The sequence below is a fragment of the Glycine soja genome, chromosome 19 (assembly GCF_004193775.1).
Source record: "Glycine soja cultivar W05 chromosome 19, ASM419377v2, whole genome shotgun sequence".
In the NCBI taxonomy this organism is placed as follows: Eukaryota; Viridiplantae; Streptophyta; class Magnoliopsida; order Fabales; family Fabaceae; genus Glycine; species Glycine soja.
In genome coordinates this window covers 5,646,172-5,657,736 of record NC_041020.1, presented here as the reverse complement: position 1 = coordinate 5,657,736, position 11,565 = coordinate 5,646,172, and positions in this window count along the sequence as shown.

The window sequence follows — 11,565 nt, the reverse complement described above, 5'->3', positions numbered from 1 at the left end:
CACGTCGCATTTTGTTTTAGTAACATAGGACGTCCAAAACTTCATGAAACGATAGAAGGCTCTTCCATCAGCAATAAGAGGGAACAACCACGTGCCATCTTCTTTCTACTTGGGGTAGGTAACACAGGAGCAAAAGGGTGAGTGATAGGGACGCTATTCTACTATGACTATTAAGATAAGTATTAATGCATCTCTGCCTTTATTCCTTCATTTGCTCTATATTTATAGTTGAATACAAGATAATTTTGCGGGATATTGGAGATAACAAACTTTGATAATTTGAATGGTAGGTTGTTACAACTAATTACTGGCAGAGTAGTGGAATCAGTAGTGGAATATCATAACGGCCTGCTAGTGCTCACACGTAATCTCTCAAGTGGACTGGTTTGCTGCTTATCCTCTTGGGCCTGTGATTCTTGGTAAGATTGCTATCAGTGAGAGTCTCTAACATCTGTTGCAGTGTTAGCTATGAGGAGTGGGAACTCTGCAGTGGATTCTGCAATGGTGAAGGAGATGGAGTTTTCATGAGTGTAGTGAATATAAGGGAATTGAGGCTTAGGTGGGAACACTAAATTTCCAGTGAAGGGGAAGAAGTGTTGGAGAGTGAGAGAAAGAGAGTGTTTGAGATTTGGAAGCACTGTTTGCAAGAAGTGGTTACTTGAGTGAGGAAACTCATAGAAGTAGGATTCCTAGTACTGGGACACAGTAAACCCAAGGAATGTCAAGGAAAGATAGAGGAAGAGAGGTTGGTGGAGCAGACCCTGGTGGGGGAGAAAGTTGACATTGTTCTAGCACTTTTACTTTCTCACATTGTGAGCCATGGAAATAGAAACCTGATGATAGAGAAAGATTTTCAATGTAATGAATGAGAATATTGGGTTGATGTCCTATTGCTACAATACTCAAGAAACAATTTTATGAACAATAATATCATTCATACCCAAAAATACGATAGTAAAGTTGACGGTGCACTAATGAATGAATAAGAATGTTATAACAATTTTTTATAAATAGGAATATACATGCATGGTGGTGAAAACCAAGCTTGGGTTTCAACAAATAGAATAGATCGAGATGCTAATGGGATAGTGATAGTCACCAACTTACACTCCATTCCATTTGGAAGCAATTAAAAGTGGATTGCCTAATTTAAATGAGGTTACAACCTCAAAACATAATTAGTGCAATTAATTATATATTTCAAAATGGTGGGCACAATTTTGTTAATTGCATCAATCATCTTTTATAAGTTATTTAACACTAAGTTTATTTGAGTAAATTAGACAACTTCAGGCTTAAAAGGAAATATCATTGAACTAGTAGATGAAGTAAACTCTCGTTAACAAGAAGCCACCAATAAATCATGTGGCCAATTGATCAGTTAAATGAATTTTCAACGGATAAATCTCCACTAAACAACTCAGTAATTGTCAGCATCATAACCCTAAAAATCAAAGCTCGAAAACAGAGAGTTCAATCTACAAAGATTCCAAAGCAAACAAGAAAATGATGGACCCAATTAACAGTAAACATAGTAACAGGGGTAAAAGTAGAAAAATATACATATTATAAATGATAAGAAAAGAAAACAAACTGAAGAAAAAAAAATCTGTCTATTAATGAAGTGTTTATATTATGTAGATATTATTTTAAAAAATTATTAATTCAAATTTATTAAAAATGATAAAATTTTGTAAATCTCATGTGTAATTTAATTATTTATTTTCCTGGTTTTATAGTTTTTAACAAATTTTAGCTAACTAAAAAGCATCTATTAAAAATAATATGTTAAATTAAGAATATATTAGTCTTTCCATTTGTCTTACTTAGATATCATTAATCATTAATCATTATTAAAAGGTTTTAAATATTCTTTTGGTTTCTATAAAACATGAAAATTTTCTATTTTAATTTTTCAAAGATTTTTGTTTTGATTTTATTAGCCATAATAATTCTTTTTTGTTGTAGTTCATATATATTATTAAATAACAATGTTAACTAATCAAGTAAATGTGATGTTTACTCATTAATATGTCATGTGATTAAAAAAGTATCAGAGGATAATTATGCGTGTTTTTTTTAAATTATGTTTTCAAATAGTCTTATGTTTAAAGCAGTTAACAAAGATTTAAAAACACATTTTTTTTTAAAAAAAATACAACATTATTCATTAGACTCTTGTTTTGATAACTCTGACAGATGAATGGATTATTAACATTATTATTATGTCATATTAAACTTGACACAATTATGTGTTTTTTTTAAATTATGTTTTCAAATAGTCTTATGTTTAAAGCAGTTAACAAAGATTTAAAAACACATTTTTTTTAAAAAAAAATACAACATTATTCATTAGACTCTTGTTTTGATAACTCTGACAGATGAATGGATTATTAACATTATTATTATGTCATATGTTAATAGTGTTACTTGACACAATTATATTCAAACAAAAAAATTAGAAAGATTGCATAAATAATAATATATTTTATAAGAACAAAAATAATTTAAACCGTGGTAAAAAAAAAGTGAGTGATACAACTATTTAAACTTGGAATTTTAAAATCAATTTTTATTAAAAAATGACATGAGAAAGTCATGTAACAAAAAGAATTACCTCTAAAGGAAAGAGACTTACACCTTGAGTCAAATAACCATGAGCAGGTTTTGAGGAGTGAAACTCCAAACCCGGTTGAAAACGCTCTACCTGCTGCTGGTGCTGAACCTCATTCTGATCAAGCCAAACCACACAATCCACTTCATAGCTTTTCTAAGGCACACTGCAATCATCAAAATGAACACCACAAAACAGGTTCTGAGTCTCACCACATGAATTACAATCCTCCACAAGTTCCAATACTCGTCATCATCATCAACCTTCCCACCAAATAATAACCCTTCATCGTTCTTTTCAGGGTTAAAACCAACCACTTAGCAGCTTCTGCCACGTCATCATCATAGTCAAAGCTGTGATCCTGTTCTCCAATACTGGCACGCGCTGGTGGCGGGTGGCGAGAGGGTTGGCGGAGTGGATTTTAGCATCACAGGAAAAAACATAAACACACGTGATGTAAACCCATTTACACAAGGGTTGAAAATGGATTTTCAAAGGTTTTTCTTTCTTTTTTTTTATAAAATTTATTGAATGAGAGAGAAAGTGATGAGTTTATGGATGGTTGAATGTAAGGTATTTGGTTCAAAATTTGAATGTGTTTGGATGGAAAATGAAGATGATAACAATGGTGTTCAAGTGGGATTAAAGAATGAAGATTTAGAAAGATGAAGAAGGAGAATGAAGAAAGGGGTTAGAAGAATCACTCCTCCGGAATTGGTGTCACACACAATGTGATGTTTCTTGATAAACCAATTTCTTGAATCACTCAAGTAACTAAGGAGATTCACTCTCACACTTTAGAAGGTGATTAAAAACTCAAATTCAAGGTCTATTTTTTTATTAGAAAATGTGCAGCCTATAAATAGGAATGACATCAAGTTGATTACACGAGTGAAATGATCACTAATAACAATAATTGATGATGTCATTAAACCTAATTAAAACTAGAATTGATATCAACAATTGATGGTGTCATTATACCTAATTAAAACTAGAATTAAGACACATAAACATATGGAAAATTGTGCAACTCCTTGGTCAGCCAAGAGGTAGTCACAATCCTAGAGTTTTCACCTTATTAAACCTTAATTTCTTTAAATTAAAACAAGCCCATAGGTGGTGCAAATCCCAAGAGAATTGATAGTCACTTTAACACAAGTTTAAGCCTTTATTTCAACTAACAAAATGCTAATAAAATCAGTCAACAAAAGTGGCACCCTCTACTCTTCTTGGAACATGGTGCAATTAACAATTCGAAGCTTCTCCACTTGTAACTTGGGCCTAAATTCAAATAGCATGGTTAACACTTGTTGAAGAGCTTCCTTGGCCTTCTTTGTTCTAGCCCTTGCCATAGGTCCTCAAAGTCCTTCTAAAGGTTCCTTACCCTTATTTCTTGCCTTGTCCTCATCACTCTCTCCCTCTTCAAAAGGATTTGTCCTCAAATTGGCTTCTCCATCTACATCAAAAAGAGTTAAGTCAGACACATTAAATGTAGTACTCACATTATACTCACCGGGCAATTCAATCTTGTACGTAATGTCATTTATCCTTTCAAGTACTTGAAATGGACCATCCCCTCTTGATTGAAGCTTGGATTTCCTTTGCTCCGTAAACCTCTCCTTTCTCATGTGAACCCAAACCCAATCTTCGGGTTGGAAAACAACATTTTTGCGCCCCTTATTTGCTTGTTTATCATAGTTCTCATTCCTCTTTTCAATTTGGGCCTTGACTCTTTCATGGAGCTTTTTCACATAGTTCGCTTTGGCTTGTCCTTCCTTATGCTTAAAAACTAAAATATTAGGCATTGGCAACAAATCAAGAGGAGTTAGTGGATTGAAACCATAAAACAACCTCAAAAGGAGAACAACTAGTGGTTCTATGCACAGTCCTATTATAAGCAAATTCAATGTGAGGTAAGCAAACTTCCCAATTTTTAAGATTCTTTTCCAAAATGGTCCTTAGCAAGGTACCCAAAGTCCTATTCACGAGCTCCGTTTGTCCATCCATTTGAGGGTGACAAGTAGTAGAAAATAGTAGCTTAGTACCCAACTTCCCCCATAAGGTCCTCCAAAAATGGCTTAGGAACTTGGAGTCCCTATCACTAACAATGCTTCTTGGTAATCCATGGAGTTTCACCACTTCTTTGACGAACAAATCCGCCACATGATTAGCATCATCAAATTTCCTACCAAGAAATAAAATGAGCCATTTTAGAAAACCTATCAACAACAACAAATATAGAATCCTTACCATTACTTGTTCTAGGCAGCCTTAAAACAAAGTCCATTAATAAATCAATCCATGGAGAATCCAGAATTGGTAAAGGGGTATACAAACCATGAAGCATTACCTTTGACTTGGCCTTTTTGCAAACAATACAATGCTCACAAAATTTCTGCACATCTTTCTTCATGTTAGGCCAATAAAAATGCTCTTTCAATGTATCTAAGGTCTTTTGGACCCCAAAATGCCCCATCAACCCTCCTTCATGGGCTTCACACACAAGCAAGTTTCTAGTAGAACACTTAGGCACACATAATTTATTTTCTTTGAAAAGATAGCCCTCATATTTATAAAAATCATCTTTAGAAAACTTTTCACAATTTTTGAAGATTTCGCCAAAGGTGTCATCTCCTTCATACATTTCTTTCAAGCAATCAAATCCAATCATTTTTATTTCAAGCATAGAAAGAAAAAAGTGTCTCCTTGACAAGGCATCCGTAACAATATTTCCTTTTCCCTTTTTATGTTTAATAACATAAGGAAATTGCTCAAGAAATTCCACCCATTTGGCATGCCTTTTGTTTAGCTTACCTTGTCCTTTTAAGTATTTTAAGGACTCATGGTCACTATGGATCACAAACTCCTTGGGATAAAGATAGTGTTGCCATGTTTTCAACGCTCTCACTAAGGCATACAACTCCTTATCATAAGTAGAATAGTTAAGGGTAGGACCAATTAATTTTTTACTAAAATAAGCAATTGGATGGCCTTCTTGTAACAATACTTCCCCAATCCCAACATTTGAAGCATCACATTCAATTTCAAAAGATTTTAAAAAATTTGGCAAAGCAAGTATGGGGGCATTGGTTAACTTTTGCTTAAGAGCATTGAAAGCTTCTTCTTGTTTCTCCCCCCATTTGAAAACAACATTTGTCTTAATTACACTACTACAATTTTTAGATTTAACATCGCACGGTTAACATCGGCTATTCACAAAACCGATGTTAACAAAAGCGCGGTGGCATTTTTGTAAATAAGTAGACTTAGTTAACATCGGTTTTTCCGAAACCGATAACTGATGTTACTATGGAGTAGTTAACATCGGTTTTGGAAAAACCGATGTTAATATCGAGTTGTTAACATCGGTTTGGGAAAAATCGATGTTATCGAGTTGATGGTAACATCGGTTTTAAGAAAATCGATGTTACCTAGTTGATGTTAACATCGGTTATTTTTGAAAAATCGATGTTGTTATCATTATATACTAAAAATCTGAAATTGCACAACCCCGCGTGCTTGAACCCTATCGTTCTTCTTCTTTCTCCTTCTGCCTGAGTTCGTCTTTGTCGCAAACTGGTCTGCGCTTCCATGACTACAACCACATTGTGGAGTTCGTCTTTGTGGAGTTCGTCTCTGCCACTTATCGATTGAGGTACGTCCTTTTGTTTTAACATTAGGTGTTCCTCGTTTTAACATTTGGTCACTTTTGCAGCTCGAAGAAAAGTAGGAAAGGAAAGAGTCCCGGAAAGGGTGGGAATCGATTTTGGAAGTCCATTGTGGTTGGCCTTAAGACTCCTAGGGCGTTCTTCTTCTTTCTCCTTCTGCATGAGTTCGTCTTTGTCGCAAACTGGCCTGCGCTTCCGTGACTGCAACCACATTGTGGAGTTCGTCTCTGCCACTTGTCGATTGAGGTACGTCCTTTCGTTTTAACATTAGGCATTCCTCGTTTTAACATTTGGTCACTTTTGCAGCTCGAAGAAAAGTAGGAAAGGAAAGAGTCCCGGAAAGGGTGGGAATCGATTTTGGAAGTCCATTGTGGTTGGCTTTAAGACTCCCAGGGAAGCCATCGAAGGTATGTCTCTGTTGTCATGTTTCGAAACCAATTGCTTAACTTTGTATAGGATAATAAAATCCTGTAAGAACAGAAAAAACAACCCAACAACAAGCCACAACCCTGCCTTACAAGAAAAGCATTAACTAAAAACTAGAGGCATTGCTGAGGACCAATAATGAAAAGGAACATTGAAGTCCCTTTCGCACCCCTTCATCCAAGTCCACATAAGGAAGCGAGTACTATCTACCAGCTTAGAGATATCAAAAGACTGATTATGAAATATCATTTCATTTTTTTGCTTCCAAATTGAGTTTGTAGCTGCTAGCCACCAAATTTTCCATCTTCTGTTAGAAGCCATTGATTCTGTTATAGAGTAATGCTGAAGGAAATTATCCATTGGCCTACAGTGGATGACCCTGACTTCCTTCACCCAAGAAAAGAATTCCCACCACAAAGGCAGGACTTTAACACAAGTGAAGAACAAATGAGAGGCAGACTCAGGTTGGCTGTGGCAGAATGGGCAAAGGTCACTGTCAATTTGGATTTGTCTCTTAGCTAGGTTATCCTTAGTAGGAAGTCTATCCCATAACAATCTCCAGGCAAAAGATAAAGCTCTAGAGGGGATTTTAATCTCCCAAAGTTGATGGAAGCCCAGGTGTTGGCCTTCATAAGGCTGCTCAGCTTTAATGACTTGGTAAGCATATTTAGTAGAAAAAATCCCATTAGCTTCAGCTCTCCAAACCCAGGTGTCCTTCAGGTTGGTATTTAGCCTGATTGCTGAAATTTGATCAATAAATTTAGAAGCTATCTCCATCTCATTATCAAATAAATATCTTCTCCAAGAAAGATTCCAATCCCACCCATTTTCAGAGAAAGATCCCACATCTGCCACCTTGTGATTTCTTTGGGAAGAAATTCTGTATAATTCTGGAAATTGGTCTTTGAGGGGAATACCCTCATCAACCCAAGAATCTTCCTAGAAAAGAATCTGATCACCCCTACCCACCTTCCAGCAAATTTGATTAGAAGCAGCAGTCATGCTCTGGTGTTGGTTAATGGCCCTTAGGTCAGCCCACCAAGGAGAGAAGTAATGCTTTTGAGGCCCCTGATCCAATCCCCTCCAACCTTTGTATTTCGAAACCAAGATCCTGTTCTAAAGATGGTCTGGTTGGTGAAACATCATCCATTTCCATTTGATTAAAAGAGCATTATTGAGGATCTTAATGTCTTTGATCCCCAAACCTCCCATATCTCTAGAAGCATAGCATTGACTCCAAGATATCCAAGCAATCTTCTTCCCTTCTCGATTACTACCCCAAAGAAATTGCCTTTGGATGGCAGATAACCTATTGATAATTGTTGAGGGGGCCCTGAAAAAAGACAAATAAAACAGAGGTAATGCTATTAGGACAACATTGATAAGAGTGATTATGCTAGCCATAAAGATGCTTCTCTGATTCCACTTGCTCAGTTTAGCCTCAAACTTCCTATTATCGGTTCCCAAACCACCTTTCTTTTCGGATTGACTCCAATTGGAATTCCTAAATAACAAAAAGGAAGCTGGAGCAGAGCACAATTAAGGTAGGCAGCAGCAGAGATGCACCAGTCCTCAGGTTGACCTATAGCTCCAAATTGACTCTTTGAAAAATTGATCCTCAAACCAGAGACCATCTCAAAGCTTCTGAGAATGACCTTCACAACTTTGACATTCTCCATGGAGGCTTCTCCAAAAAATATAGTATCATCAGCATATTGAAGAACATCCACAGACACCTTGTTATTCCCCACCAAGAAAATTCTAAAGCAGTTTTTTGAGATTGCTTCCCTCATTACACCTGTCATGCCTTCAGCCACTAAATTAGTTGTTTTACTGTATCCCACAGAATTCTTTTATTGTGTATGTCACATGGAGAATAAATAGTAATAAGGGTGATCAGTTGAGCTTCTTGGACCCATTCGCCAACCATTAAAATAAAACCACTACCACTGATTTTCCTCTGCAATCTAAATGAATTATCATTCCAGAAACATAGTATGCCACCTGCTGAGTTAATAGCTGGCAGCAATTCCCAACTTACATCTACATGTCCCCACAAAGCCTGACACATAGCTTTGTCAACCAATTCTTTCTTTGTCTCTTGAAGACAAATCATATCCACACCCCCCTGCTTAACCAATCTCCTTATTGCTCCCCATTTTACACCCCTCCCTAGGCCTCTGACATTATAGGAGATTATATTCATTGATTCGTGTTGTTGGCATCCCTTCTGTTTGCTTCTACTCTGTCCCTTTCCTCCATTTGCTGGAACTTTTGAATGATTGCCTCCTTGCTTCCCCCTCCAGTGAGACCCAATTGTTTGGCCCTACTCCATAACTGAGTTGCCTCAGGAGTATACTGGTTATCAGACTCTGGGATTGCCTCTGAGACTCCATTGCTGACCTGTGGCTGAGGAGAAAGGTCCTGAATAACCTTATGTGTTTCCCCTTGCATTGTCGAGATATTTGTATGCTGAGGTTGTGTGTCTCCAGTATGCAATGCAGCTCCTGAGATAAATGGAAGAAAGCCCAAATCTGATTTTTTGTTGCACCTTCTCTGTCGGGAATAAACCTGCCAGGTATTTTCACCCCCCTGCTTGTGGGTTAAGGCCCAATGTGGACTCTTAGGTTGCAAACATAGTAGGGTGGCAGAAAAGAGAACCACAACAGTGAATGCTAACAGAATATTAGATGATGCAATCTTCTTGTTATGGACATGGCTCACACATTTGGAGAAGGATTTCGGTATCCATTTCAACCAATGGTCATCCAATATCAGAGTAGGATTTTCTAATAGTATAGCATAGCATACTCAAGCAAACAATTGTATTATGTTTATTTTCTCAGCATTGGTTCAACTGCATAGGGACCAATCCTGAGTTGTCTATTGTATTTTCTAGTATCTCTGGTACTTAATTAATATATTAGTATTTTGGCTGATCAAAAAAAAAAAAAAAAAACAATAGTGCATGTGAACCACAATGAAGAGTTTGTCTTTCATTTAGTTTTATTCGTGGAGAAAGTCAACCAAATGAAAACTGTTTGGTACAAAGTTGAGTTGCTATAATTCTGCTATATACAAAAGAGTCTATATAATTGATAACTAGCTAGGAGTTACAGTTGTTTTAATGACTTTTGGTGTGTGTGAACATTCGTACCTTTTGAGTTCACTTAAGATGATATAAAGCTATAAAACTCTTGCTATTATTATTAGGATAAGATCTATTGTGCTTCTGTTGACTTTGAAATTAAACTAGTCGTGACATAAGCTCGATCGTTACAAGTAGTTATTGATATAGTTTTGAATTGGTCTTGAAAAGGATAGCACCGCTGGTGTTACTTACGTGATAGTTTTTAAAGAAGCTGCATGGAGAATCTCAATTTTAAAATTGCTAAACCCAAAATTATGTTGCCATACGATTTTCAGATTCCATTAGGAGCAATTTTAGCCATTGTTGATCTTGTGGTGATAGGCATTGTTGAGAAGTCAGAGGTCATTTCTGTTTCGAAATTAATTAAAAGTGGTCTTGCGGTCATTGCTGGAAAGTGAATTGTGTTGAAGCCTCGAACTCAGGTATTTATATGTTTTATTCGAAAACTACCCTCAAATTGTTTGTGTATGCATTACTGGTATAGTTGTAGAACTGTTTGATTTATACACACCAGTTGTTGCTAAGTACAGGATAAATTGCAATGCCATGAAAGTAGTATTTATTGAATAATTTGAAAAGTAAATAACAAATAATCAATTTGCAAGCTCAGTACCATTGTTTGGTAGATAAATTATTGTATTTGTTTGACTAACTTATCTAACATCTAATGAGTATCTGTCAATAGTCCTCCCCTAAAGCTATCTTTGAAATTCAGCTTGTGATGTTGACACACACACGCACCCACACACACACACACACCCACATACACACACACAACCACACACACACACACATACACACACACACACACACCCACAGACCCACACACACACACACACACACACACATACACACACACAACCACACACACACAAGATGACAAAAGTACAATGCAAAACAGCGGGGTCACCCTAAGGGCTGAATCTCAACACTTTGCAAGTGTCAATGACGCCAATCCATGTGTAGCTTCCATCCCTTACTTTGGGTTCATTGATGAAATTTGGGAGCTTAACTATGTGAAATTCACGGTATGTGTTTTCAAATGTAAATGGGTTGATAGCAACACCGGTGTACGCACCGATGATATAGGATTTACGCTGGTAGACCTAAAGAAACTGGGTTACCACAATGACCCTTTCATCATGGCAGAACAAGCTAGACATGTATTTTACGTGCAAGACCCTTGTGATGAAAGGTGGTGCGTGGTTCTGCAGGGCAAAACAATTGGTGTTAATGTAGAAGATAATGATTCATACATGGACACCTATGTTAGTCCTTTGACCGCACAAATCACTCATAACGTTGTCGGAGAAGAAGAAGCTGACGGCGTTCATGCTAATCGTAATGATCATGATGAAGGAGAATTGATTAACATCATCTAATGTAATTTTCTGCAGAGACAGAGGTCACCAAAGCAAGTAAGTGATAGCTACATTTTTTTTTCTGATTGAGGCATCGGTATTTTGTTTTAGATGCCATCCTTAGGACTTCATACAACTCATGTTTGTCGCCAGTTTCATCATCCACCACCCTTACCTTCTATGGCTTCTCACGTTTATTGTTGTTAAACCCATATTTATGTTTTCTTCCCTTCATGTCTTGTTTTGTAAACTACACTGTAAATTACAGTGTAGTTTACAAAAGCAAAGGTGAAATGAAAGATATTGAGCTGGTAGAGGAGGAAGAGGCACGAATTGGTGCTGATT